This window comes from Phalacrocorax carbo, chromosome 3, assembly GCF_963921805.1.
Source record: "Phalacrocorax carbo chromosome 3, bPhaCar2.1, whole genome shotgun sequence".
NCBI lineage: Eukaryota > Metazoa > Chordata > Aves > Suliformes > Phalacrocoracidae > Phalacrocorax > Phalacrocorax carbo.
Window position 1 is genome coordinate 106,926,634 of NC_087515.1, and position 27,730 is coordinate 106,954,363.

Sequence of the window (27,730 nt, forward strand, 5' to 3'; positions counted from 1 at the left end):
TATAATCTCAGTTTATTCTTTGATGTCGTCTCCTTTCAGATATTAGAGGGATATTCCGCTGCTTCTGTATTTTGCTAATAAGACTAAATGAATTTTCGTAATACTTTGTGGGTAAACAGACCTATAACATTCACCTTTATACAGAGACTTAAGCGACTTCTAAATAAAACACTAGAATGCAGGTTTCTGAACACTACTGCTACTGAGATATATCCTTATTAAGATATTAGCCCAGAACTTCTGTGGCAAATGTACTCATCTTCTGTTTAAAAATCTATGAATAAATCAGTATGTGGTGCATATTAGATGTTCATATATTGCATAGCAGTGAAGTAGAACAGAATTTAGGATTGCGCTATATTGTCCCCTTTTAGGGTCATATAAAATATTTTTCTGGTTTTACGACAGATAGATAATTGAACAATGGCCTTAATTGCTCATTTTTTAGATTTAATCTTTTCCTCTAGTATTTCAAAACAAACGTACCACAACAATGATAGCAATAAGCAGTGTTCTGTTAGTTGCTTATTGACAGTATTGGCTGGTTGGATGGTGATCTCTTAGCTGATCCCAGTCTTGGTGTTCAGGGAGAGTAGGTTTTGGACTTCAGCCGCTTTTTTTAACACTTAACAAAAGCATCTGGAATTTTGGGAGACTTATTTTTGGATTGGTTTGTTACTTGCCTTTACAGTTTACCACAGAATCAAGAAAAAATAAGTTTGAAGTGGTCTTTGGAGGTTTTTAATCTACGTTCCCTTTGTGAGGTAGGCTTGACTATAAATGTCATTCTTGCCAAGTATTTGCCTAATTTGTTCTTAAAAACCTCCCCATAGGGAAATTTTTCTTACATGCCCTTTTCCATTTGCCCTAGTGTTTCACTACCCTTTAATGCTAGATCTTTGTTGCTGCAGATAAAGGCCCTTATTATTTGTTCTAAATATGGATTGCAGAATTAGACATCTGTGCTAATCCTGCAAGGTTGAGGGACGTGGTTAGCTTTACTTATGTATGTCTTTTTATGTATATGCTTAAATAAAATACTATAATCTGTTGCAGGATAAAGGCTGTGATTTCAAGTGGTGCTCATAAAATAGTAAAGTAGTAGTTTAGACAGTCACACCATGGATTACTTAGTTTGCTCACCTAGATTTAGTTGTATATCCCTTATTTAGATATTTTTTGAAAGGAAAGCTCCAATGAGAGCCTTTGACACTGAAGAAAAAAGAGGGAGCGTGCATGTCTATGTATGAACATTCTCTCTATATAAAATAAATCTGTTTTGTTTAGAAGTGCCACAGGTATTCCCAAAGAACCAGCTCCATAAGGTAGAAATGCAGATCTAGTGTTTTCACTGTTTTACTCCTAATACTATCTATGTCATATATTTTGAAGGGCAACAGGCTATCTTCTGCCTTGTTTTCTAAAAAATGGAGCATACAGTATGCTGGTTAACAAAAGGCTGCCTTGCTAGCCTTTTCTAGCCTTTGGACCTAGAAGTAAGGGAAATAAATTCTGTGGAAATTCAAACAAACAGAAACCTGAGTCAGAAAATAATTTTGTTGTTTATCAAACCTGTCTCAAAAATTTTAATCCCAAAATACATTCAGAGTATTTTCCAGTTGTAACTTATATATCAGTGTGATTTGCTATGTCTTTTCAGTAAATTAAGAAAACCAAATCCTTGTCTATCTGAATTAATATAATAAGATTATCAAGAGGAATAGATATGCCATAACTGGTATTTCATTGTGTTAAATTAATCTGTGGAAGAATGAAATATTCAGTCACTAGAACATGAATTTACACATCAGCTGTTTTTGAGAAGTTAGTTAAAAGTTGAAGTTAATTACAATTATAAATTAAAATAATTTCTTGTCAGCTCTAAAATATGTTTGGGTTTGTCCATTATTATTATTCTTTAAACTAGTGGTTACATTATGGTTGATACTGTCAGAATGAAACTGATCTTGCTCAGACTAGCTTCTGAACAAGGGCGGGGAAACACAAAACAAAAAGCAGGTCTGTGTGATTATTGCAGTAGGTCTTTCTCCATCTGCCTCTGCATGTTGTTTTTAGCACTTCAGATAATTTTTCAATTACTTTTAAACGTTTTTCTCTGTTACGTGAAATAAATTGTGACCAGTTATGCCCTTAACATTACGCAGTCACCTTGTGATGCAAGCATAAATGTCTAATGGCATTGGGATTTAAAGTTTTGTGGAGCATCTTGGTTTCTACGTTTAAGTCTCTTATACATTTCCCAGAGGTGGGGGGAATAAAGCTGCTCTTTGAAGTTTGTTTTCCTCATGTAAGCAGGTGATTGATGAGCCTATACTAATGAGAAGACAAATCTAAGACTGCCTTGTCTTTCAAAAAAATAATGAAAATTAAATTTATCCGGCATTCTTAGAATAATAACTTAGACTTAGGTGTCTAATTCTAAAAAAAACCCTTGACTGTTTTGGAGGAATTGGGTCACTATGACAGTGTGATCATGTCAGCCTTCTGTTGACTGAATTGAGTAACAGGAATTTAGATAGTCAAGGGAGGAAGGAATGCAGAGAATTTCTTTTGTTTTTTTCCCATCATTTTCATATTGACTTTGGTAGATGTTAATGCATTGCGAACTTCCAGTGATAGACTTTATACTTTTGACAAGGTCAAATGTGTAATGTTCAAGCTACAGATAAGTTATCCATCAAATTCTGGTTGTAAACTCAATATCCTCATAGCTTAAAGCTCTTTAATCAGAGATCAAAATTAATTTATTTTTATTATCTATTCATTCAGAAATATTTCTTCAGGAGTAGACACTTCAGAGATACACCATTATGTTCTATATGAAAGGAGAATCCAGGAAACTTTAATTATGTGATCCTTAACTTACTAGGAAGTGGTAGCTTACTTTTGATTAGGTTTGTGCTTTAGTTTCATAAGATGAAGTTGAATTGTGGGGTTCTTGCTTCTTGTTGTCAGACAGGTGAAACAATAGGAAATACTGTATCTTCCATTAAAATAAAAATGCTAAGAATGTAACCGTACTCCTTACAAAAGACGGACTGTTTGTTTTTATTTCTTGAGCAATGTGTTGTCTTGGATACTCTAAGCTATGATAATAGAACATAACATACAAAATTGTTTTGTACACAAAACAATGTGATGGATTATGATTTCTCTCTGAAGTGCTTTAATATTAAATCCATATTTTTATGTAAAGTCCCAAAGTGGTATTTGGTGTTTCCTAAATTCATGGCAGAGCAAACTCCTGGCTCAGGAAAATAAAAAGTCTTTGTACACAGGACTTCAGGAATACGCAATAACTGAGGGCACCTGAAAGAACAGAGAAAGAGAATTCAAGAAAAGTGTTCTTAAAGTATTTTATTTCTTATTTCGTAACCCATTCTTTTTGTTCTTATCAAGTCTCACTCATTTTTCCTTCGTATTTTTGAACTGCAATGCAGTATTGATCTGATAATATCCTGTTGTTACTATCTTGATAACAACCTCCCCAGTTTTGGTGAAACCCTTGATATAGACAAAGGGAGCAAGACCTAACTGTTCTTTATCCTCCCTCCTAATGGGTATGTTATGAGGCAGTTTCAGCTAGGAGGAAGGGTCCAGGCTGTGTGCTCCAGTCCCATGCTGAGAGGAATTCAAGTTAGGGAAATAGCAGCAAGCAACTTTTTTTTTTCTTTTTCTCCCTGCCTTTTGGCAGCTGGCAAGTCTGAAATAATGTGGAAGGTGCTACTTCTGTGGGACACTTCCTGACTGTGTTAAATTTGCTTGTTTGCCTGAGGCAGTGCAATTGTCCATGATAGATGTGTACAAGTTAGTTGTAAATGTAGCTGCCCTTGGGACTTTTGCTTTTTTTATTTGTTTCTGTCAGGGCAATACTGAAAAAATCACTACTGCTGCAGCAAGAGGTTCAAGCTGAGGGAATGAATTCAGAGATCTCTGTCATTTACATACAAGTAAATCAAGTTATTCAACTGAGATGCATCACAGGAAATTATTAGCTATGTCGGTGAAGAATAGTGACATTGCGGAGGGGCCCTTAGCAGACTTCCTAAAAACTACTACATTTCTTGAGTTTGGTTCTGTTTGCAAAAATGTTTGGACTTACTGATCAGCAGAAGATAAATTCGGTAAAGGCATAATCAGGTAGTCTCTTATCTGTCTGTAGTGTCTTGATTCACTTAAGGTTTAAGGCAGCCATTTTAGGAAGGCTTAATAATGCTTAAGCCTGTGTTTGTTGTTAAGGAGAAGCTGGTATGAATCATGTGTTGACTACTTACGTTCTTGGCAGATGTTTGGGAATGTGATACATTACTGAACTGATACACTCAGCGCACCCAGGGAACAATACGTTTTAAGCAGCTAACCTTTTTCACTGGTAGGTAGCACTAGTTGTGAAACTCGTGCATTATGAATCTTTTTGTAGCCTTGAAACCAGAGGGATTGTTAGACAGTGTAATTTAATCTTCTTGTACCTGTTAGAGAGGTCTTACCCCTTATTGAGCTCAGCAGTTTTTTTGCAAAAACAAAAAAAACCCCATGCACATTTCAAAGATGTCACAGAAGCTCCACTACATTCTGGTAATTTGTTCTAATAGTTAACTGGCCTCGCTTGATTTTTAACAACAACAACAACAAAAAGCCAAAACCCAACCTGAAAATTGCTTTTTTTTCCTGCCTTCCTCCATTTGAGTAAAGAGCCTTGTTTAAGCAATATTTGCTTCCCATGAAGAAGCACAGTAATCAAGTCACCATCAATCTTTTTTTATTAGATAAACAGATTCAGTTGTGTATTGTTCTAAGTTATTTACTTCAATCGTCAAGTCACTTTTGGAGCTCTTTTCACAACATCCTTTTAAGAATATAAACTCCAGTACTGCATGCAGTATTTGTGGTTTCAACAAGGCCGTTCATTGAAATAAAATAGTCTTCGTATTTCTAGCCACTAATCTGGGGGTTTTTATGTCAAAAAAATTGCACCAACATTTTTCTGCCCCAGCATTCTACCCAGAACTCCTGTTATTTGATACACTGATTCCTTCACCATTGCCAAAAGTCAGTCTCTTGGAAAATGTTTTCTGATAAACAGCTGCATTTGACCATGTTTAAAATTTGTGTGTTTTAGGGTCTGGGTTCTTTGTCTGGGTTTTTGGATATATTTGTGTGTGTGTGGTTTTATTTATTTATTTATAATAGGTTATCGAGTAGTGCTTATGTATAACTTCCCTGTTCTCACTGCCCCCCTTTTTTTTTTTTTTGTATCAAGAGTAATTTTAATGTTAGTCATTGATGAAAAAGCCAAGTAGCTGCAAGCTTCCTGCCAGTCCCTGCAGAACTGGGCATTTTTAAATGGACAGGTTTATTTTTTTAAGTTGCCTCAAACTGTATCTCAAAATCTCAGTGCTATGAGTTCATAGGCTGTACATCTTGCAAGAAAAGGGTATCCAAAGCTGTAAGTATTTTTATTTTCCCTATATATTAATATAGCACATGTACAATTGTTTTTCTGAACCTAGTACCTGAGAGAGAGCTATGGGGGGGGAAAAAATCAAACTGTTAATAATGTTGTCTTTTACTATGTTCTGTCAGGTTGACTGTCCTGAGTCTTCTGGCAACTTTCTCATTTTGAATATTTAAAGCTTTTAACAAGACAAATTGAGAGAACTTGGGAGATTTGGGACTCTGCGTTTGCAAACAAAAAGTAATAAAAATATTTCCAGTTTTAGTCTATTAAAAAAACCCACAACAAATCTATTACAGGATGCTTACAGATAAAAAATTGTATCTAATTTAGGAGTTTATTAAGTATGCCCAAATAATGAAATAAGCTAAATAATCATCTCCAAATAATGAGATGCTAAAGTACAGCTCTTAACTTAGTATTATAGTCAGTGTTTTGCAATACAGATGCACTAAATCATATTTCAAATTCTAGCACTAATAAGTGAATATGATTGATATGCAGATCTCCAGATTTTTCTTAGAACTTGCTGAAAGGAGAGTTTTCCTGTCCTGCATTCAGCTACTTCTAAATTATTGCTGTAAGGTTTGTTTCTGTCTCATTATTTCCTCACACTTGTTAGCATGGGTCTTTCCTCTTCTAGAAAGGATAGTTTGGACTTGCAGGTTGAAAACCTATTTGTAAAAGAGTTATTCCTTTAAAAAGTGTATTTTGATAATTCAGCAAGGAAGAAGCAGTGATTACATGGTGGTTCTGGCTCTTTTGTATTTTTAATGGTCAGGCTAAGTCGTCTTTCATTTCTATTAATTAATTCCCCTAGTTTTTTTTTTTTAATGTTCTGGTTTTAATTCTCTGCTGGTTTCAATGTCACTGTTTATTATTAAAACAATATCTTTGTGCATGATAAAATTATAGGTGATAGCATTCTGAAATTTAGCTCTGTCCTTGCAGAAATTAAGATATGGTTCCCAGTTTGTGAATGGCAGATTTTCCTGAGCTCCCAACAGTTTCAGGCATTCTCATGTATGTGTCATCCTCGGAAAGCAAACTGTAGCAACAATGACACCTCTGTTAAGGCTGTTAATATAAGCCTTTCCATAATGTTGCTGGTGTTTATAGATTAATCAATAACTTGGAAGGGGAGATGTCTGTGAGGTTAAGCAATTTTCACCTCTACACAGCCAGTTTCGTCTTCAGCTTAAGTGTACTTGACATTTTGGAACCAGTTACAGGAAAAGATGCCACAAACAAGTAGAGATGTTGGACAGCTATAGCAGTAGAATCTGTACTTCAGGTGTTTTCTCCTTGAATACCTTTTCTGCAGACCTTGTATTTGTTGATAGATGCAATGACATTCCTCATAGATAAAATCACCACAGGCTACTTTCTGAAATTGAGTAAGATTAAATAAGCATTTTTATTTTCAGAGTTCAGATAAAGTATTTAATCATTTGTTATCTCAGGCTTAATTTAAAAAAAAATCTAGATCCATAGTGCTCATACTTACACTGACACTGTTGTCAGTTGACTTACATCACTGGAATTAAACAGCAAAGTTAAGACAGACCTAGATCAGCTTCTCAAATTTAATATTGCTTTGGAAAATTTTAAAATCCTATTCTATATGAACAGGAGGTTTCCTTTTTAAAGTGAACCTGATTTGAAAGTCATCCAAAATTCTAGTCATGTGTTTAATTTTTACCATATTGACTTCCAAGGAATTAAATGTATGTTTTAAAGGAGATGCTTGCTGCAAAAGCTAGCTGACTAGTGTGATCACTTCTTGGAAATCTTTCTTTACTGTACTACAGGTGATACAGATGATAAACATTTGAGGTAGGTGTAGCTTGGGCAGTCGCTTATAGAAAATGTCTCCAGACTGCGGGTATCCTGTAGCAGTAGTATAAAACATTTCAGTGATTTGTCAAGCCACCAGGTAGAATGGAGTAATCACCTCTCTTGGTTTCACAACAAACAAGTCTGAACCTCCTGACTGTATGAAATTCACCAAGAAAATCACTGCTACTCTCCAAGGGTTTTTAAACACAGGATTGGGCTATCAGTTTAAACTGTAAGTATGAATCACTATGTATTAGGTTTATATACAGTGTAGAAACCAGTCATTTCTAACTACCACTGTCTGTAACTATTTGCATTTTCTAAATGTCAATATATCCACAAGCATATGGGACTATTACAGAACGCGTGCATCATGGTATGGATTAGGAGTCGCTTAATGTCGCTGAAGTCTTCAGTAGTTCTTGTGTGATAGTTTCTAACATTCAGGCATTGGTAGACACCCTAGTTAAAAAAAAACACACAGACAAAACAAAAAACTCTGGAAAATGTCTTTAGAAGTAGAATGGCAAAGAATTCTGCCCCAGATTTTTAGTCCAAATTTGTGTGTGGTGTTAGGAAAGGCTGTAAATGCTGAAAATGTATTAAGGAAAAAATAAAGCTTTGTAATGTGATACACTGGTAGTGCTTTACTTTAGCCATGACTGCTTGTTAATGGTTTATTAACTATCTTTGATTTATATTTCTATAACTGTAAGTAAGTACACTTCTAAATGCTCTAAGTATTAGTTAACTTTCTGCATGCTTTTGAGAAAGCCTTGAACCCTTGAATAGCAAAAATGTACCTTTGAAATGAGATCTCATTCTTCTGTGTTACTGTAGTGCAGAAAACAATGTACCCCTAATCCTGGTTTATGCCTTCACATTTTAACAAGGTAAAGAGAGCACTCATTTGGAACCCAGAGGGCAGATGTGTGCTTAAGCAGAGTAAGAACTTCCCACCAACTGCATTTTTAATGGCACATATTTACCCTGGCTGTTACCTTCACTTTCTGTGGTGGTCTTGTGCTTCATCTTTTCTTTGTTTCTTATTCCTCCGTGATACAATCAGCGTCTCAAACTGAATCTCCTCTTGTTTACATATGCCTGTAAGTCTGAAAGTAATTCAATTAAAGTAGGTTCTGCTAGTCGGGTGGCAGTATGCGAAGCAGGAGGAGAGGGAGTTAGGGCCTTCATCTCTGTGGCAGTTTTTTTTCTTTTTGTTTCATTTTAAATTACAGTGATGACAAACATTTTGACTGAGCACCCCCTCCTCTAATAGATGAGCCTCACAGAATGAAGAGGCACTGTTGCCCTCTGTTTTCTCTTCTTTCCTGACTTCCCTGACTGCATCCTTTTAGCTTCCCATATCATTTTTCTATTCTTGCCCCCCACCCACTGAGTCATTTCTCCCCTCTCAGCTGGAGCGTGCTCTCCCTTTCTCCCTCCTCACAGCTGTGTTGCAGGCTTCCCGTCGTCATAGTGACAGTAGGCAACTGATGGGGAAAAGAAAAGAAATAGAGAACAGCACCAACAACCACTTTAGATCCCTGCAAAAAGCCAGCACTGTTATAATTGCTGCCTCGCTTGAGCAGACACCCAACACTTTGGAAATCTGACACTGCTTGACTACTTTCACCTCCTTATTTCACAACAAAAACATAATCAAGACCTAAGTTTTTTTATTTAAGTCGTCCTGGAGCAGCAGGGTAAAGTGAATAGGGTGCTGTATTAGGGGTAAAGGCATGCTGGTAAATGTACAGCTTGGTCTCTGGCTGCTCAAGTGCTTCATCATTCCATATCTCAGTTCATCACCTGTAAAAGCAGGAGATTTTATTTTTTTGTAGATCTTGGAGAGGTTTCTGATGTTATTTTGATTTTGGCTATTAGTTTTGTAGTTGGTTGCATGTAAAATTATAACCTCCACTGCTCTGCTGTTGCCTGTGAACCTGTTAGTGTTGAACCAAAACCACATGTTGCTGTCCTGCATGTCAAGATACAAATACCTGCTGACAGACAACACATTTGTGAATACTAAGCATGAGAAGATGACCCTGGCTCATCCTCTCGCTGTTAGGGCTCATGTTGTTCTTTGTCTCTAACGAGACTTGTTTTAATGCAGTATTTTCAGTTCTCACATTCAAGGAAATAATGGGGAGCAGGGGAAGAGGAAAGCATTTGAATGCAGAATTTCTATTGTTATACATTACCCTGCTGTTTAAATACTCTGGATGCTGTAAAAACAGAGTAGAAAGCTTGTTTCTAACACAAAGGGGCTTACAGTCAGTATGGCTGAGTGACAAGGAAACTGAAGACAGCAGGAAAAATAATGTGTGAGTAGCAGTAACCATGTCTTTTTTTTCTTAAACAGTTTTATGTAAGTGTTTGGTATAACATACAGAAAATGCTGTCTCATCTTGGAAGTCAGAATCAGGCCTACCCAATTATTTAATTTTATTGTTGTTATCCTATAGCAGCTGTTCTAATTTATGGCAGTTTGTAGGCTTACAGCCACATGTTGATATAGCTTCCAGCAATCTGTCTCCATCCAGTTTCCACTGGGAAATTTCTTGATCTCATATCCTTTGCAAAATTCACAAGTAGCAGTCTTTTAAAGTACTGAACAATCATCTGTACAGCTGTTAGCTGTGCCAGGGAAGCTTTGCAAATCACCCTCCATCCATCTCCCTTTCCCAATACTTTTGCTAAATAATTTTGTTTGCTAGTGTCATCCGATATTCCTTCCATTTTATCCCTGCAAGTGGAAATTGGTTCATAATTGGAGTATGCCCTGTTAGTAGTTTGAACACTCTCTGAACCTTCTGTATAGTAGACTAGTGGAGAGAAAGGAAGTCCCACAATTCACTGTCAAATCATGATTGCTCAGTAGTACAGGATTTGCATTGCACATGCCACGCATCAGCCTCCCTCTCCTCACAGCAGTCTGTGGAGGGCTGAAGAGAATCGAAGTTACATTGATATAGCAAAGACAGAAATACCAGTGCACACAAATTTATTGCTGTAATCTAGCCAAAACGCGCTACAAGCAACCTAAGTGCCTTCCAGGGATCCCCAGCTGCTTTGAACAGCATGTTCTGGCTGACCAAAGCTACTGCAGTTTTTCTTGCTGCTACCAAAATTGTGTATTCCCTTGCTGCATCTACGTACCGTTTCCCAGCTGCTTTGGCAGTATGCGACTGCACAAGTAGGCATTAGGGCAAATATGCAGTCTCTCCTGATAGAGAGCAAATCACTTAAACAGCTACACCTCTGGTTCACAGTACTAGATGATTTATATCCAGGTGATGATGCTCCACCTCACAAACTCTCTGCAAGAAATCTGAATGTTCGCAGACTCTCAGCTGGTATAACCAGCACAGCTGTACTGGCGTGAATGAATCTGCTAGTTCACAGAAGCCGAGCACCTCTCTCTGTGGTTGTAGTGGGGAACACGACCTTCGCTGACCTGTGGGCCACTGCCAACATCTGACATTTTACTCCTTTTCGTGATGCAGGTATTTTAAACTGTAGTCTTGAGCCACTGGTCTTTGCCTATCTGGCCTAACAACAAGTTTTGTGTGAATACATACCTGTTCTGCCTGATTCTGTACTTTTTCATAAGAACTGAGTCACCTTACTTTCTCAGAGCTATTTATTTCCGGGTGGGTTGATGATACTTGGCAAGGAATTCCATATATCTCTCCCTACAACTCTCTCTCTGCATCTTGCTGCTGAAGGAGTAAAATAGAACTCAGAACCAGTTTTACGGAAATTTTTTTGCTTCATTAGGCTGATGATAGCAATTTTTTATTAATCGAATTTAATAAGCATGAATGAAAGGTTTCTTAGGTTGCTTTTTTACAAGGGATTGTTTAAAAGCTGGATTTATAAATGTTAGGAACATTGAGAGAATGCAACAAAGTCTAATGCACTGATAAGTCCAACGTTAAGGTGTGCAGAATAGGATGAAAAATGCTGTGTGACCTAAAGCCCTGTCTGCTAGAAACAGAGTCTGCCAAGTCAATTTTGTTTAGTACATGAGTCTGTGGGTGATGTGGTGGTGGGATTTTTGAAACAAGGATCAAGGTGTGAATGTAACACTGAACTGGATATCAGCATCCTTGCACAGCTAGCTGCAAAAATAAATTTATTTTGATACTTTACTTTTCACTGGCAAATAGAAATTGCACTGTCCCAATGCCAGATATAATACGAGATAAAAACTTTGTTTTGGTAGCTTGAGTAATAGACTAACTAGAGCAAAAATCGTAAGTATAATGGAGCTGTAATGGTTGCAACACCTTAAAGAGAACCTAACAAACATTTAATAAAAAAGAGGCGTCCTTAACGCGCGATGAGCTTAATGCCTTTCATGCTTCTGTCTTACATCCAACTTAGGTACTTTCTCATCTGGATGGCTTAGGTTTGCATTGTGTTCACAGACCATTCCTTGCTGTTTACATTTTCAGTATGCACTCCATTAGTATATCAGCATTTATTGAGTATTTACAAATGGAAACATCTTTTCTCAGTCTGGACAAATAAGTATCTCTGTCTTTTTTTATATCTATAGAATGCAGCTGTTGAGTTGATAGGAAAATTGTTTGCTGTGAAACCTTATGAAAAGTGACTATCATTAAATATAGAATTGTATTAAATAACCATCAGAGGGCTGGAACACCTCTACTGTGAGGATGGGCTGAGAGAACTGAAGTTGTTCAGCCTGGAGAAGAGAAGTTTCCAGGAAGAACTTACAGCAGCCTTTCAGTGCTTTAAGGGGGCCTATAAGAAATATGGGGGCAAACATTTTAGCAGGGCCTGTTGGATAGGACATGGCGTAATGGCTTTAAACTACAAGAGAGTAGATTCAGACAGTAGGTAAGGAAGACATTTTTTACGGTGAGGGTGGTGAAGTGCTGGCACAGGTTGCCCAGCGAGGCGGTAGAAGCCCCATACCTAGAAACATTCAAGGTCAGGTTGGACTGGGCTCTGAGCAACTTGATCTAGTGGACAATGTCCCCGACCATTGCAGGAAGGTTGGACTGGATGACCTTTAAAGGTCCCTTCCAACCCAAACCATTCTATGATTCTGCAATTCTATATCTGCAGTTATTCAGCTAGCATTCTAGAGGAAGCAGCAAATAAAGTGAAAATGTCTTAAGTAATGCTTAGTGCTCAAGTGTAGCACCTATTCTTTTCCAGCCTTCATTCAATATACTAAAAAGCCTTAGTTCTTTTTATACTTCACTAACAAATTCAGGTTAGTTTTCCATTAACTTTTAAGTCCGTTATTTGTCTGTTTTCAGTCTTGGCTATTCCCTTGCGTCTTTATATCTCTTCCCATCATCTATATTGATGCTGACACAGTAAGTTCAAAAACATCTTTGGGTGCTGTTTTAATAAACAATTTTGTTGGGTTTAAAGACAAGATAGCTGAATTAAGTGTGCACCTTCATTAAGAGTCATTCCCCAGAGAACTTGACTTTACTGAATGTTGAGATCAATGCACTTTTCCTATCACAAGCTATGTAAAATAGTAAAGATTCTGCTGTGGAAGCCCAAATGTATAAAGAGTAGAGCAAAAATATGCATATAGGAACATGGTTAAAATTGAGGCAGTATTGCTAGATCAGCACAGAGGCAGCAACTGCTGCAGGCTCCAGGGCTGGTCTGCAAGTCTGTAACACTTCATATCCTGAACTGCTGCAATAGAACAGATTTGTGCAAGGACCTGATTTTGTTCCACCTCTTCACTGAAGCGTATAAAGGAATACCCTGCTAAACTGCTCGTATAATTAGAGGAGTGATATCTAGCTATATTATCACAAGTGATGATAATAAAGTCTAGCTAGCATCAGACGTAACGTTGGAGGAGCCTGTCTCTTTTTATGTGACCACAGAAAGGGGAGTGAACATTGTGGTAGCTTGTACATCTCAGTTCAACATCTCAGTTAAACCTCTCAGCTGACCGTAGTTTTTTTTACTGAACAGAACATAGTGTCTATCCTTCCTGTTCTTGTGCCAGAAAAAAGACTTGATTGACTCTTTGTTCAGTACTTTATTTGGTATATAGGGGAACACTGTAGAGGAGAGGAATGTTAATTTGTGCTTGTTACCGCTCTTTAAGAAATGGAAATACATAGCCTTAGGATAATTGGGAAGACTTGAAGTAATAAAACAGTGATACAGCTCTTCAGCTTTCATCTCAGGATCCAGGTTTAATCTTGTCCTTTTTTGCCAGCTTTTCTCCTCCTGCAAAAAACGCTGGATTCTATCAGCATCTCCTTTGCAGCATTTGCCAATGGAAATCTCACACATACCTCCATTACTTACTGTCTCTTCGGCTTTTTGTGTTTATTTTGGGCTTCACTACCACCCCCACCCCCCATTTTCTGATGCTGCTTTTGGTTTTTCTGCTTCTCAGTGATTCTTTAACTATATTTACCTGTGATTGTTTTAAGGCAAACAGGTGCCTGGTGAAGTAAGTACTCGTAGTCAGTTCTGAAATGCTGCTCCGCTGAACTTTGGTCCATAATCTTGAATATACTCTCGATGGGTGGGCTGTTTAATGCTAAGTATGACACAACTTTGGATGGCGACTTTTTTTTCTTCTCTAAAAGGGAAGAATAATATATCAAGGAAGAATGAAAGATTATCAAATACAATATGCAGTGTTTCCTTACTTCATATGTATTACGCACATGTATGTATCTGTGTTTCTAATTTCAAGCAGATTGTAAGATATTTTAGTGATTGCATGGAACTTAGATATATGTTTAATCTCAAATTACTTTTCCCAATTAAAAAATTATGTTACATTATTTTTCTTTGATACATATTTAGAAATTGTAATGGTATTCAGCATCTACTAATTATCAGAAATATTTGCATTTGAAAATAAACCTTTCGCTTTGTTCAGTGCAAAACTATATATGCACATAGAGAACTTCAGCAAAAACTGTATAGATGAGGTAATAACTTTTGCACATATGCACAGAAATATCTAAGTAAAAATGCAATGGTTAAATTACTTGAATGTATTCTGAGGTGATTATCTACAGACTTTTCACTCTAACTCTGACATTTTTCTTTATTAAATACATTCTTGGTTAAATATGTGTATCAAGATGAAACGCTTCTAGCAGTTACATTACAAGCTGTATAAATTTTCATTGTGTATTATAGATCCGTTAGTTCAAATGTATTTACAAGGTTTGTATACTTCCCTTTTTTTATAACTTGTCTTTTAATGGAAGTGATTCCGTACACTTAAACTTTCTTGCAGAGGAAATACTTATTTTAAAAGCTAAGTCAATGGAAATCCCTGAAATTTTTTTAAGCTATTTGCAGTCTATTTTCTGGTAAATTGTGCCAGCTTTTTGTGTCACTGTACTTGTTCGTAGAGTGGAAGTTCTCTCTACCTGCTACAGTCTAAGGTAATAGCAGAACTGAATCTTGGGTGAAGTCCTGGTTAGTGTGCATCTGCTTCAGAGTATGAGTGAGTAGTAAAATTAAGGCTACAGTCTCCCCTGATGTTGCTCAGCCAGAGTAGCTGGCACCACAGAGCCAGGCACCTGCTGTCTCCATCCAGATGGCTGCCATTCCCAGTCCTGCTTTCACAGGGGTCAGTACTCCGGCCTCTATCTCCAGAGAACCTAAATCCATTGCTGCGGTTTGTTGGTCGTGTCACTTGCAGTAAGATTTTTGTGAACTCTTTAGTATTCCAAAATGAAAAACATCCTGCGAACACAGGAGCTGACTCCCAAAGTCAAACTGCCAGTTCTCTGAGAAGACAGAAACCTGTACTGTGTGGGTCCTTGTCCACCTTGCATAAAGAGAGCTTTTTTGAAAGGGGCGGGGGGGCATTTAATAACCGTTGCTTGTGGTGATTTCAAACTCAGCATTCCAGCGAGACCCTCAGAAACTTGGTTTTGCTAATGAGTTGCGCAGGTAGCTTGTAACCTTACTGCAGATTTCCTTGTCTTTATTTTTGGTTTAAAAAAGTTAATTCTGTTGAATTTCTGTCCTGCTTTCTCTTTGCTGTTCATCAGTGTATAAGAAAATGACCCACTTTATCCTGGTTCATTTTGCATCTCTTTTAGTTGTCCTTTTGGAAAGAACTGAAACAAAGCTGAGCTGTGACTAAAACCCTATATCTTTAGGACCTATATAAAACACAGTATGTTGGGGTTTTTGTTTCATTTTGGTTTGTATGGTTTGTTTATTTTTGGGTTGTTTGGTTTGGGTTTTTTTGTTTTTAAGCACTTTTTCATAAGGTGAACAGACTTCCAGGAGTCTTTACACAAAAAAAAAAGAAACTTTACTTGCCAAGAAAGCAATTTTGATCTGTATCTCCACAGAAAATGTTCCGGTTGATACATACGCAATAATTTTTCATGTGCTTCATGGTTAGCATGTGATACAGAGAGTAATGGTAGTGTAGTGGTGAAACACAGCTGTAAAAGTTTGTGTTCTTAAGGTAAAAAAGAAAAGAACAAATGAAGCTGTAGCCTTTGACTCCAGCAAAACATTTGCATTTGCAATGAGTTGTTTCACCGGACATGCATTTGTTAAAGTTAAGGAAACTGTTACCACTTAAACAAATTGAAATTGTTGTCAGACCTATGTTCCTTGCATCTAAATCCAACATCTTTGCTTTATGCAATTAGCTTAATAATGCAGGGGACGATCTTGTAACTGGAGCCTTCAAGCAGGCTCCCTTTTGTTTTACACAAGTAAAATGAAGAAAATTTTACATTTTCTTGTTTAAACAACATTCAGTGTGGGATGTCATCAGGCTCTGAATACAAAAATATAATATTCCTTTAGTGTCAGAAAACTTTCTGTGGTGTAGTAGCGATCTTGGGAAAAATCAGATATGATTTGGCTGCCCTAAGTATTGGTGGAAGCAAGTTTTACAGCTTAAGCATAGGAAGCCTGAATACCCCTTTGACAACAAGCATCAGTCAGATGAGAGAGACCAGAAGCAAAGTCTTTGTGAGGGGATAAAAAGTTATGTCATTTAATTAGTTTCCAGCTTTTGAGAAGGTTCAGATTAAAACATCGCAGAAATCCAGTGCAAATATGTGCAATTTTGTAACCATCACTACTCCAAAAGAGCAGCGTCATTGACTTCAAGCTGACTATCTTACACAAGTTGTACTAAAGGTTTGACAAAGTTCTGAGTATCTCACTAGTGGAATGATGTGGAGATACTCCTATTCTAGAAATGGGAAGCAGTACGTTTTTCACTCTAAACTGGGAAGAATAATGTCAGATTATAAACATATAGTGAGGCACAGCATCCCAAATTAATTCTAGGTGGAACCAGACTAGGAGGACAGAAGCGGGAGTTTTGAGGGGGTTTTTGTTTGTATGCACTTGTTTAAGGTTCTGATCTGTAGTCTGATGTCTTCATCTCTTCGGGAAAAAATTATCGAGTAGGTTTTAGTGATGAACTGTAGCAATGTTAGAGGCATTGCACAAATACTGGCAGTATAATAAAAGGAATTTTTATTGACTAGCTGAGAAGGCACCCTCAGAACTGTAATGGCAGGAGGGTGAGAAGGTAACCAGAACAGTTCTGCTCAGTTTTTTTTTTCTTTGCATCCCAATCATGTGTAAGCCTTTGATATGTGTTATTAATTACTACTGAAAGGTTAGGGAGAGCAAAAGAAAGTCTGAAAGGATTAAAGGAAAGGTGAAATATACTCTGCTGTGCTGTCCAGCTCCATCAGGGTGAAACCATCACTCAGTTACACCTCTCTCATTTTTTCAGATTGGAAGTGGTCAGTTTAAATTTAAGACAGAAGAAGAGTGTTTATCTTTGAAGCTTTGTCGTCCCTAAATCCAAAAAGTCTTAAAAACTAACTGCTTAGTCATTGGCATATGTACTGACAGTATCCAGTACAGCTCCAAATGTTTACAACAAATCCTAGGTCTGTCCCTAAGCTGTATTCAGTGACACAGTCGTACAATAGCCTCTTACGTCAGAGCTGCTGAATGACTTGTGTCACAATTTCTTTGCCCAAATTTGTTGTCTGGATTGTGGAAGATGCACAAAGGAAACATCATTAGGCCCTAGAGAGGAACTTACTAGACCTGGATTTATTCCTTCTCTCCTCTCACAGATCACTTACCTGCTGCTGGGTATTTCATTTAGGGAGAATGTCCTGCATAAAAGTCAGTCAGCATATAGGTTACATTTAGATGCTTGTGGTAGGATAAGCTTTGTTTGAGAGAACCCTTTTATTGGCCTTGAGGGATTTACCTTCCTCCCAATGGGATTAATCGTAGTATGCATCAGCCAGTTCACAAAAGCATGTGAGAGGTTCACTTAGCAATGAGCTTCTAGGTACACGTATAGATATAGCAAAGGAGGGAAAGAAAAATTGTGCACATCCATAGCGTATTACATGTAGTCTGTGACTTAGAGCTATTGATACCTAGAGTTCTATGAAGTGGAAAAGAAAAATTAAACTTTTAAGTTTGTTGAGGTGTCAGGCAGCGCACCAAGTAAAGAAAAAAAGCAATAGCATCACCATGACTCTGGACTGGGGGTGCAGCATTTGATGGAAAAAACTGTTCTGCAACCAGATGACAAATCTTAAAATTTTTATGACATACAGTGTCAGGTGTAGACACATGAACACATTTCCCTTTATCATAACAGGGTTATTTCACAGATTGTGTCATGTAACTGAAGGACAGTAAGAAAGTCTCTTATTTTCAAGCGAAGATACTATGCTTTAGTGAGACGCAGAGCAATGCCTGTTTTTTCCACAGATTAAATGGGAACTAAAAAGAACTTGACACTTTACTAAGCTGAACAGGCAAGTCATTGTGCTCACATTGCCGTTTTAAGTGCTTTCTTTTGGGAAGCAGCACGAGAAGTCCTAGAAATGACAAAGACTGAATGATCCATGTTATCCCAGTAACGTTTTGCTGTGCCTCCAACTAGGTGATCTAACAGTATAAAGGAGATGATGTACAGTGGGATCAATCCCCAGGAAAATAGACTATGTGTAGTACATGATTTCTTGTTGAGAACACGTGACAAAATTATTTCCATCACTTCCCAAACATTTATTTGTGTAGCAGATAGTATCAGTTGGGGTTTTGGGGTGTTTTGGTTTATTATGAGTAATCACATGTTTATGTTATATATCACGTTTCATTCTTTGAAAGGCTGTAGCTGGCCAGTAGAGAAGCCAGGATGGAACCCTTATGAGATAAGGAGACATTTGCTGAGGGAGACTGTAGAGGACAAACGGGTTGCAGAGGAACAACGGTGGCCAGGGAATAAGCCCTATGTATAGCAGAGACCAGATGTCTGCTGGGAACAGCAGGAAGCTGGGCTTCAGAGGGACTTTCCTCGGAGACCCAAAGGGGACTGTGGAGACTTTCCTGCAACTCTGGAAGTAGCCGATGTGCTGGACTGAGAGCAAGCCTAAGCAAAGAGGATTGATTTACAAGGATGGAGTAGGCAAGGTGGAGATACAGTTATGTATTGTTTTGATTTTTCTCATTTTGAGTTTACTCCTCAGAAGAATTACCTGTTCTAGTGTCCTAATAAAACATACCTTTCTTATCTAAAAGCTGATTTGGAGTGTTTACTGTGGGGAGAAAAAAGGTTTGTGCGGTCTGACCTCACAGCTCTGGCCAGCGCAGAGCCCCATTGCAGCGCAGCATGCAGTCACGAACAAACCTGCATCACTGGGAAGACTTTGGCACCAGATTCCCATCTATTACAAACTGGCAGATTACCAGCTTACACAACCATTCAGGATCTTCCCTATGGTGTTTCTCATTTTTACAGCATAGCTGTCTGCATATTTATATGTATGATTAGCTTAACATAGAGCTTAGTCATTAAGATATGACTTATATTAATGTTTTCAACTATTCTTTAAAACGTAATTAATTTAAAATGTGATTAATAAAAATAAGCTGAACCCAGACCCTAAAACATCCCTGTTTCTACAAAGCTGCTTAGAAAATATGTAATTAAATTGAAATCAAATCGGAGTTAAGATCCAAATATAAATGGGTAAAGGAAATAGTTTAAAATAAAACACTGGGAAGATTTGCGGTCTTTCAGACTTTCCTTTTCCAAAGTTTTTTAAAATAGTATTTACTGAAAGAACCACGTAATAAATTGTAATTGTGGCAGCTCTTTCATATGTGGGGTTAAATGTGATTGGTAATTGGATGGTGTGTAACAAGTGAAGAAAAGTTGAGAAATACTGCAAAAATTGACTTGAGGTATCATATTTAAATATTTGATAACTGAAGTTTATAAATTGGGGCTGGGTTTTGTTGCTGAGTATCTTCATTTTGCTATGCCAGTGTCTGTGGGCTTTTAGATAGCTCTCTTGTACAAAAGATTATACTTCTAGTTTAGATCTGCTCTTTGATACTGTTTTATCACAGGGGAAAACTAGATCTCAGTTTTCCTTTAGGTTGCTTATCATTTAATAGTCTGTGGTCCTGTAGTCGAAATAACTTCTTACACTTTGCACTATTTTAGCTGGTACATTTGGAAAGAATGTTCTAAATGCTGAACAGGGTTTTAAGATTGCAGCTTTTCTTATCGTTTCTGTTATTATCCTGAGCAAAGAGAGAGCTTTGGATTCTTGAAAATAAGCAGTGGCTGAAAACCAGCTCTGGGGAAAAAAAAGAGACTTTAAAGAAAACTCTGAATGTGTATTTGTGTCCTGCAAAGTTAAAAGAAATAACACATCTGTTAAGTGCAAATGTGACATCAAATGTTTAAAATGTTTCCAATTTTTTAATAATCTCCCTCTCCAATTCTTGGTGATGCTTTCTGTTCAAATACAAAGACATAATCTTATTAGCCAAAGACTAAAGATTTCTATATTTAGTAGCAATTAGTCTTTGTGACTGCTAAACTATAGAAACTTCATAGGCAGCTTTAGGATCCTTGAGTATTTCTGATTTAGTAGCCTTCAAAAAAGTTGCTGATTGTCATTGAATCTCTGTTCTTCTTTCATGTCTGTGAATATGCTCAGCTCCATGATTTGATTTTATTTTCCTCACTGTGTCGACAATAATAATCCTCAGTGGTTTTGGGAAGCACCACTGAGCCCATTTAGGGACTGCTGCGTGATGCCTCGATACAACAGTGACTGACTTGAATTGCTCGCATATGACCCCAAAAAAGCCAAAATGAATGAAGGTAGTGAGCTTGAAAATTAAAAAATAATAATGAAAAAGATCAATAAAAGGTCAAAATATTTGCTTTTGTTTAAAAATGAAGTCACTGAACAGTATAGAATTTTTGTCAGAAAAGTTGTTATTTAAGAAAACTTGGGGGCATCATCAAGCATAGCTTTTTGCATAAAGTGGCAGGAAGCTCGAAACATTATTGTCAAAATGAATTTATTCTTTGGAATAGTTTCAAATATCTCCTGGATGACTTAGATCAACGTGTGTGTGGACTGAGTGTATGTATCAAAAAGCAAAGCAAGCTTAGTCTGTTTCATCGTGCATCCAGCTGGGATTGTGAATACTCATGGCTGTATGCTGAGAGATCAGAGAGGCAGCAGAGTAATGGGATCTTCAGTTTCTTCCTGTTCAGATGATGCGACTGCCACATCAGGATGCTGTGAAAAGTCTCGGTTTTTAGACACAGTCAATAACTGAGGCATTGGTTGGTGAGGCTGTGAGAGGAAATGTGTCCTGGGTGGAGTTAGGCTCTCAAGGGGCACATTGCAACAGCAACATTAGGTTCAACATCCTGCTGAAACAGCAACAACCGAAAAAAAAATCCACAACAATTGTGATCCACTTCAAGAAGGGACACTACACAAAAATAAAGATACTTACTAAAAAGAACCTAAAGAAGGTCAGCTAAGGGAAGGAAGTTGTACCAGCTGGCATGGAAGCTACTTAAGAACACCATATGTAATGTTCAAGGCCAGCTCCCACCACCTGTCATGAAAGGCTTAAGAAAAAGCAAAAGGGAGACAGCAGAGCTAGACAACCGAGTAAAGGAAGTTGTTAGGAAGAAGTAAGCATCCTTTAAAAAGCTGAATTCACACCCAGATGATGTTTTAAACAATTTTAAATGTAAAAACATGGTAAGACAGACATAGGACTATCTGAGCAAATGGTACGAAGAATTAAAACGAGTAATAGGTCTCACTTCTGATGCATCAGGAGCAACGCACCTGCCAGTCTTATGAGCCAATGATCATGGTGTAAAAGGAGTACTTAGGGGAGGCCTGTTTCTGAGAAGTTAAATAAATTCTTTGCATTTATGTTATCTGTGGAAAGAACTATGGAGAACCCCATGCTGGAACACTCTTTCTCGGACTTTCTCAAAGTTATGTGAAATTGAAGTGACTTAATGGTCATGCAACAAAGTAAATTATAACATAAAACTACCAGTACCATATTTTATTCACCTAAAATTTCTGAAAGAATTCAAGGAAAAAAATTGTCCACATTACTGACAGTGATGCATAACCACTTGCTTTTCAACATTGCCTTGTTATCAGACACTTTGAGGCTGGATAGTGGTAATGCTAGGTTTTTTAAACAGTTCTTAAATCATCCAGGGAACTGTAGGCATGTAATCCTGCTGTTTGCCTTAGGCAGTTCAGCACAAATTATAATGCAAAATAAGATTAGTGGTTGCCCGAAAACCTGTGATCTGCATGGGAAAGGAAATGTGAGGTTTGCAAACAGAGTGTCTTACACATATCTTGGAATTCTTTGAAGAGCCAGGAAATATGTGGATAAGGGTGCTACAGCTGATGTGGTTTCCTTGAATTTCGGCAAGTTTTTGATAAAGCACCTTACCAAAAGGGGCACACAGACATAGCGTGAAAGGGAAAGTCCCAGAACAGGTAAGTAGATTAAGAGAATGCAGCAGTTCCCAAAACAGGGAGGTCACAACTGGAGGCTTGTGTTTGATAGGTGGTCAAGTAAAAAGAGTGAACAGTGAAGGCTTCCTGATGACTACACAGGTACCAACTGAACTGAAGGCAAGAGCTGGGTGCAACACTTCTCAGATTGAGTGATTTGTCAAAAATGGCAGGTGAAACACATTTTGGATAGTTCTGAAGTGATGTACTTAGGGAAAAATAACCAGTCAAAATTCACCTGCAAAATGGTGTGCCCAGAGCTGGCTGTTACCAAACAGGGGTAAAATTTTACAGTATGATAAATGGCTCTGTGAAAACATTTCAGTGCTCAGCAGCAGTCAGAAAGCAAATAAAATGATGGCAATTGTTAGGGTAAATCCAAAGTTTGCCTTACCTCAAATGCAGTGTAGGGCTACTGTTTGATGCAGGTTATAGTACTTGGTAGGTGGTTGTTGTGACCAAGTGCAGTCCTCTTATGGGAGAAGTTTGACATAGCTTTCAAGTAAGAGAAATTTTTCTATATATACACTCAGATAAACATTTAACATCGAAGACTATTGCAGACCATGATATCTGCCTTTACTTAGCTTTGTTGTTACTGTTAATTGGATTTGCTTTAAATCCAAGAAGTAGTACTCAGTTGTGGTAGGCAGCGTATATGCAACATTTGCCAGTTTGAGATGAATTCATCATTTGTGAGTATACAAACATAATATGAATGAACAAACAAAAGACTGTCCCTTTCCTACACAACTTCCAGTCTTTCACAGTTTTCTCCAACATCAAAAGTGCTGTAGATTACTAAAACCTTTGAAGTGGGTTTTTTCTGATTTCAAATGATGATTTGAAACAATTTTTGAAAGCAAGAGTGTAAAAATATTAACCTCATCTTGTGATCCTGAGATCGTTTCAGTATTGCTTTTATTCTAGTGAACCATTACATTTTATTGCACTCCTTAGCCACAGCTTTTCACTCCTGGCCAAATTGTAGCTGCTGATATCTTAATTGAGACTAAAAATAACATTTTTTTTCCCTTGCAACATCCTAAATGAAAGTTAAATTCCACTGCGCTGACTGCGTGGTACACTGTGGAAAATCCATCCAGTGTATCAGGGAGAAGAGTTCAAACTGGATGAAAAATCAGGAGAGGCACATGTCCTGTTTCAGCTGAGCAAAAGAACAAAATTACCATGAACAACATCCAGGAAGCTTACTGTGGGACTTGGTCTATGAGCAGGGGAGCCGGCTGCCATACTTGAGCCATGATGAGCACATTACAGAGGAGATTTCTAAAGCTCAGAGGATATTGTTTGACTATCTTCTCCTCAGTCTGCTTTATCTTTTTTTTTTTTTTTTGTTATATTGTGCTGTTCTAAAGGTTTGTTCTAATAATATTTAGGGGCCTGATTTTTAAAAATCTCTAGTATGAGCTTATTCTCAGATACTCAAAGCCAAACTTCAGTTTGGCATGCTGTGGAACTTTGTATACCTTAGACTTGCAGACAGTTCAGTACCTAGCCTCCCATTTTCCATTGTCTTGTACGATGATTACCCTGAACGTTTGAGGGTTTCCATCTGCCATTGTCTGAAGGAGTGAAATAATACGGATAAACTTGAGGAAGCTCATCTTTTCAGTCACAGAGTTGCCAGCAATGTGTTCATGCTGATGGTTAGTCTGGATGGGAGGAACAGTCAGCTGTTCCTGTTAGCCTATGTTAAGATTTATATTTAATCTCTTTGTGTCTTGAGCTGCCCTGGTGATGAATACAGAATAACTTGCTAATATAATAGAAGTTAATAAATAAAAGTCAGCTTATTTGGAGTCTTGATGTAAATTTTTTTTATTATTTTATTTTCTATTTGTCCTTGAAGATATAAACTGGATATGCTGACTTTTCATTATCAAAATTTAATAAGCAGTATCTATAAACTGGGTCCTCTGTTTCATTTTAAGTCTGTTTTTTTGACATATTTCTGCCTCTGTTCTATTAGGAGCCATGCAGTTTGCACGGAGGACACTTTTTAATGATTCAGACCAGATGAGATAGGCTAGTAGAAGATGACTTTTTTCTCTTGGTGCTGACTTTCCTTTTCAGGGTACTCATTCCCACTTCCGTATCATACTGTCAGTCAGGCTTGTGTGATTGTGCAGCTGCATGGCAAACTGCATTGGGAAAGTAATCTAGACTAAAAATAATTGGGGGGGGGGGGGAGAGAACACCACAAAAAAAACCCAAAGAAAACAGTTATTTTTAACTCTGTTAAAAACTGGTTCCTGAGGAGGGTCGTCTTATTAGGCTGAAATAAATGCTTATGAAATTATTACCGTGGCTGGAAAATGCATGTGGGCATTCTGTCTGGAAGCCACTTGGCTCAGTCTGAGAGGGCACCAAGTCCAGACTAAACAGGTTAAAGATAATTGCTTCTGGATAATTGGATTATGGGATAAACTAAGCCACTTGTGGAGCAGAGATGGATCTTAGGAGGGAGAGGTGTGGCAGGCCATTCTAGAACAGAAGGAGGAGAATCACTACCTCTTGTGGAATTAGGACAAGCTGTAGCTGCAGTTTTGGCTATAGTTAGTGTGGTCTGAAAGCTGATGTTCCTATCAGTGTTTCTTAAGTATGTATTCAACACCTTACTAAGATTTCGTGTGTAGTATATGTTCCTTGCATTTGTTATAATTACGCTGCTTTGACATAACAATCTTTTTCAGTCAGTGGGAAAAATTATTGGAACTAAATTCATATCTATTGATATTTCATCAGGCTTCCCTATTTGTTTGAAATGCATCCAATCAGTCAAAAGTTGTTTGGGTTTTTTTCATAAAACAATGGATTTTGTTAATTAACAAAAATCAGTCTGATAAGCAGATTCATGTTAGGAAGCACCTTCCTGTTAATTTTTCTAAAAGACTAATCCTTCTCAGTTGCTGCAAGCATCTAGTCCAAATTCATTGTCTGCATTTTCTTTGTAGTTAATGGAAGACGGAGAGAGATGAAGACCTTCAGGGTGTTCTTCCATCCCAGCTTATTTAGGATGAGGTGAATTGCTTCGTGAAGATGCTAGTGTCGCTTGGTTTATCAGAGGGAGCATAGGTCAAAGTATGCACTAAGTTATTTTCTTTTCAGACAGCTAAAGTTGTGGGAGGTGAATCCCACTGAACATTTCATTTGTTAAGATCATTGTGTGGGCTGTGACCTAAACATTATGGTTTATATTTCTTGTACAACTCTTATTTGTGTTTTAGCATGGCTGTTATAGCCAGCAAGGCTACCTGATTATGTAAACAACCAGTTCTTGAATCCCATTAAGCTCTTGGCTCCTGTGCATAACACACACATGTGAATTCAACAAGCAAACTGTACCATTTGTAAAACAAGTATTTACTTTCTTCTATTTGCTTGTGAAACTGCTCAGATTAATTAGATGTCACCTTGTTCTTGCATGAGGAGGCAGAAACAGAGCCCATTTTAGTACTTTTTCTTTCAAGTCAAATCATACAAATCCTTTTGGAGTTTCTTTCTTTGGTAACTTTTGTGAGAGTCCTCCTCTTGTCTGCCAAAGTCTTGTGGTGCTGGGATTATGCTAAGAAAAAAGTGTTACGAGCTTGAAGAGTACAACAGATTTGTATAATAGCTTTGGAATGTTTTCCCTGTTATTGTCTATCCTCTTCTGTATGCAAACAAGGTGTTTGCTGTTCTGATCACTTATACCCACTGAGCAAATGTTTTCATTGAGCTTTCCATACTGATGCATAGGTCTGGCTTTTGTTTTGGTTTTTCCAGAGCTGATAACTGTTCCCTCTAACCCTAGCAGCGAGTTGTTCAAATTAATCCCTTTTGTGTGCATTGGTTTGCATTTGTCAAAATCTAATTTCATCAGTTCCTGATCTTGAATCACTAGTAGCTCCCACACGTGGAGCAGTAGATACTAAAAAGATATTAAAATATGGGTCAAAGAATGACAAAAACTGCTAGAAGACTGCCAGTTTAACTCCTCAAGAGAGCTACGTAAAGTCTTGTATTTGATTTGTTTTCTGTGTTGGAGGAAACTCAGCACAGTTCTGATCTCCTTTCAGCTGGGTATTTATCTTAATAACATACACATGGGAAGACTACATTCATTCTGCCTTTTGACAGCTTCACGCTGGTCTCTTCAAACCTTCTGCTGTCCTGAGCTACTAAGTAAACTTTTGGATTTGACTCAAAACATCAGTTTTCTTAAGCTGTGTTCTGCCTTCAGCACCACTTTTTTTCAAGTGGCTTCAAACCAGTTGAGGGTGCGTGGCTGCATAACATGCTGTAGTTCTGCTGAGATTTAGTGATTCTTGGATGCTTAAAGAGCACGTCAGGCCACTTTTGCTGGGAGCACGGATTAGAGTAGCTTTATTAGCAAACAGAGTGGTTGGGGTTAACAGAGGGCTGAGAAATTTTATGGAATTATGTACCTATGTTTACAGTGAAATTCACCTATTATAACACAAACACTCCCATGAAAATCCAAATTAGATCTTTAGATGAAACATTGATGATTTGTTTATACCATCTTTCACCATTCATATCTGCCTTCAGTTCTGATATTTTATTCCTACAGGATGACACAGACGTTATTTTTCCCACATCCCATATGTCCAAATCATGTATAAAGATATTTAGCTCAAATACCATGCGTGTGAAACATTCCACAGTGTGGGTACAAGGTGACGTTTGGTGTGTCTTTAACATGCTGTGGTGTTCAATTACAATACAGCAAATTTATTTTTATGCAGTCTTCTTCATAGAAAGTATGGAAAATTGCTTTGCAGTGAGTCATCTGTCAGCTAAAGAACTAAAAATCTTGTAGTGATATTTAAAGAGAGAAAGTGGCTCAGAGCTGACAGAGTTCAAGACAGAAAAAGAAACAGAAATGAGAGGGCCTCCAACCATGGAGAAAATAAAGGCAAAGACTGGTAGGGGGAGGAGTGATGAGAAAGCTGAACAAGCTGAGAATGTCAGAGGCAGTTCAGGAGACTATGCAGGTCATTTGGAAACAAGCGTTGGGCTACAGGTGTATCTCCTGCATTACACCAGCCAAACAAATATTCTTTGACCCTAAGGGGATGGTGTAAAACCAGGTGAATAAGAGCACTGAGCTCAGTGCACTGTGAGGAATTTAGAAACAGGCAGGTGGAGGCTGAGGGAAGGATAAATGGCTTAACTTTCTAGAGCAAGACATTAGAATAACACTGTCATTGCACTCCATGATATTTAAACATGAGGATTTTGTTAGACCCTGACAGAGAGAATTTCACTTAATTAGACAGGAATTATTACAGGCACGAATATGGACTTCAGCAGCAATGCAGTGAAAGGAAGATGGCACTAGCAAGGGAACACTGGCAGAATCTGGGAGGGCTTACACTCAGAAGTGAGCATGTGGGAGAGGCAGTTCAGGCTCAGAGATGACTTTAGAACTCTGGCTTTGTGTACAGGGATAAGATCTGAGTAAAAAGCGTGAAAGCTGTCTTGGAGAGCAAGAGGGACT

At 37.7% G+C, this 27,730-nt stretch overlaps 1 protein-coding gene across 6 annotated transcripts in view; it reads left to right on the top strand.

Annotated features, from left to right (window-relative positions):
• Positions 1 to 27,730, top strand: part of ERICH1 (glutamate rich 1) — a 97,780-nt gene that overhangs the window by 39,120 nt on the left and 30,930 nt on the right. The window lies entirely within an intron of this gene.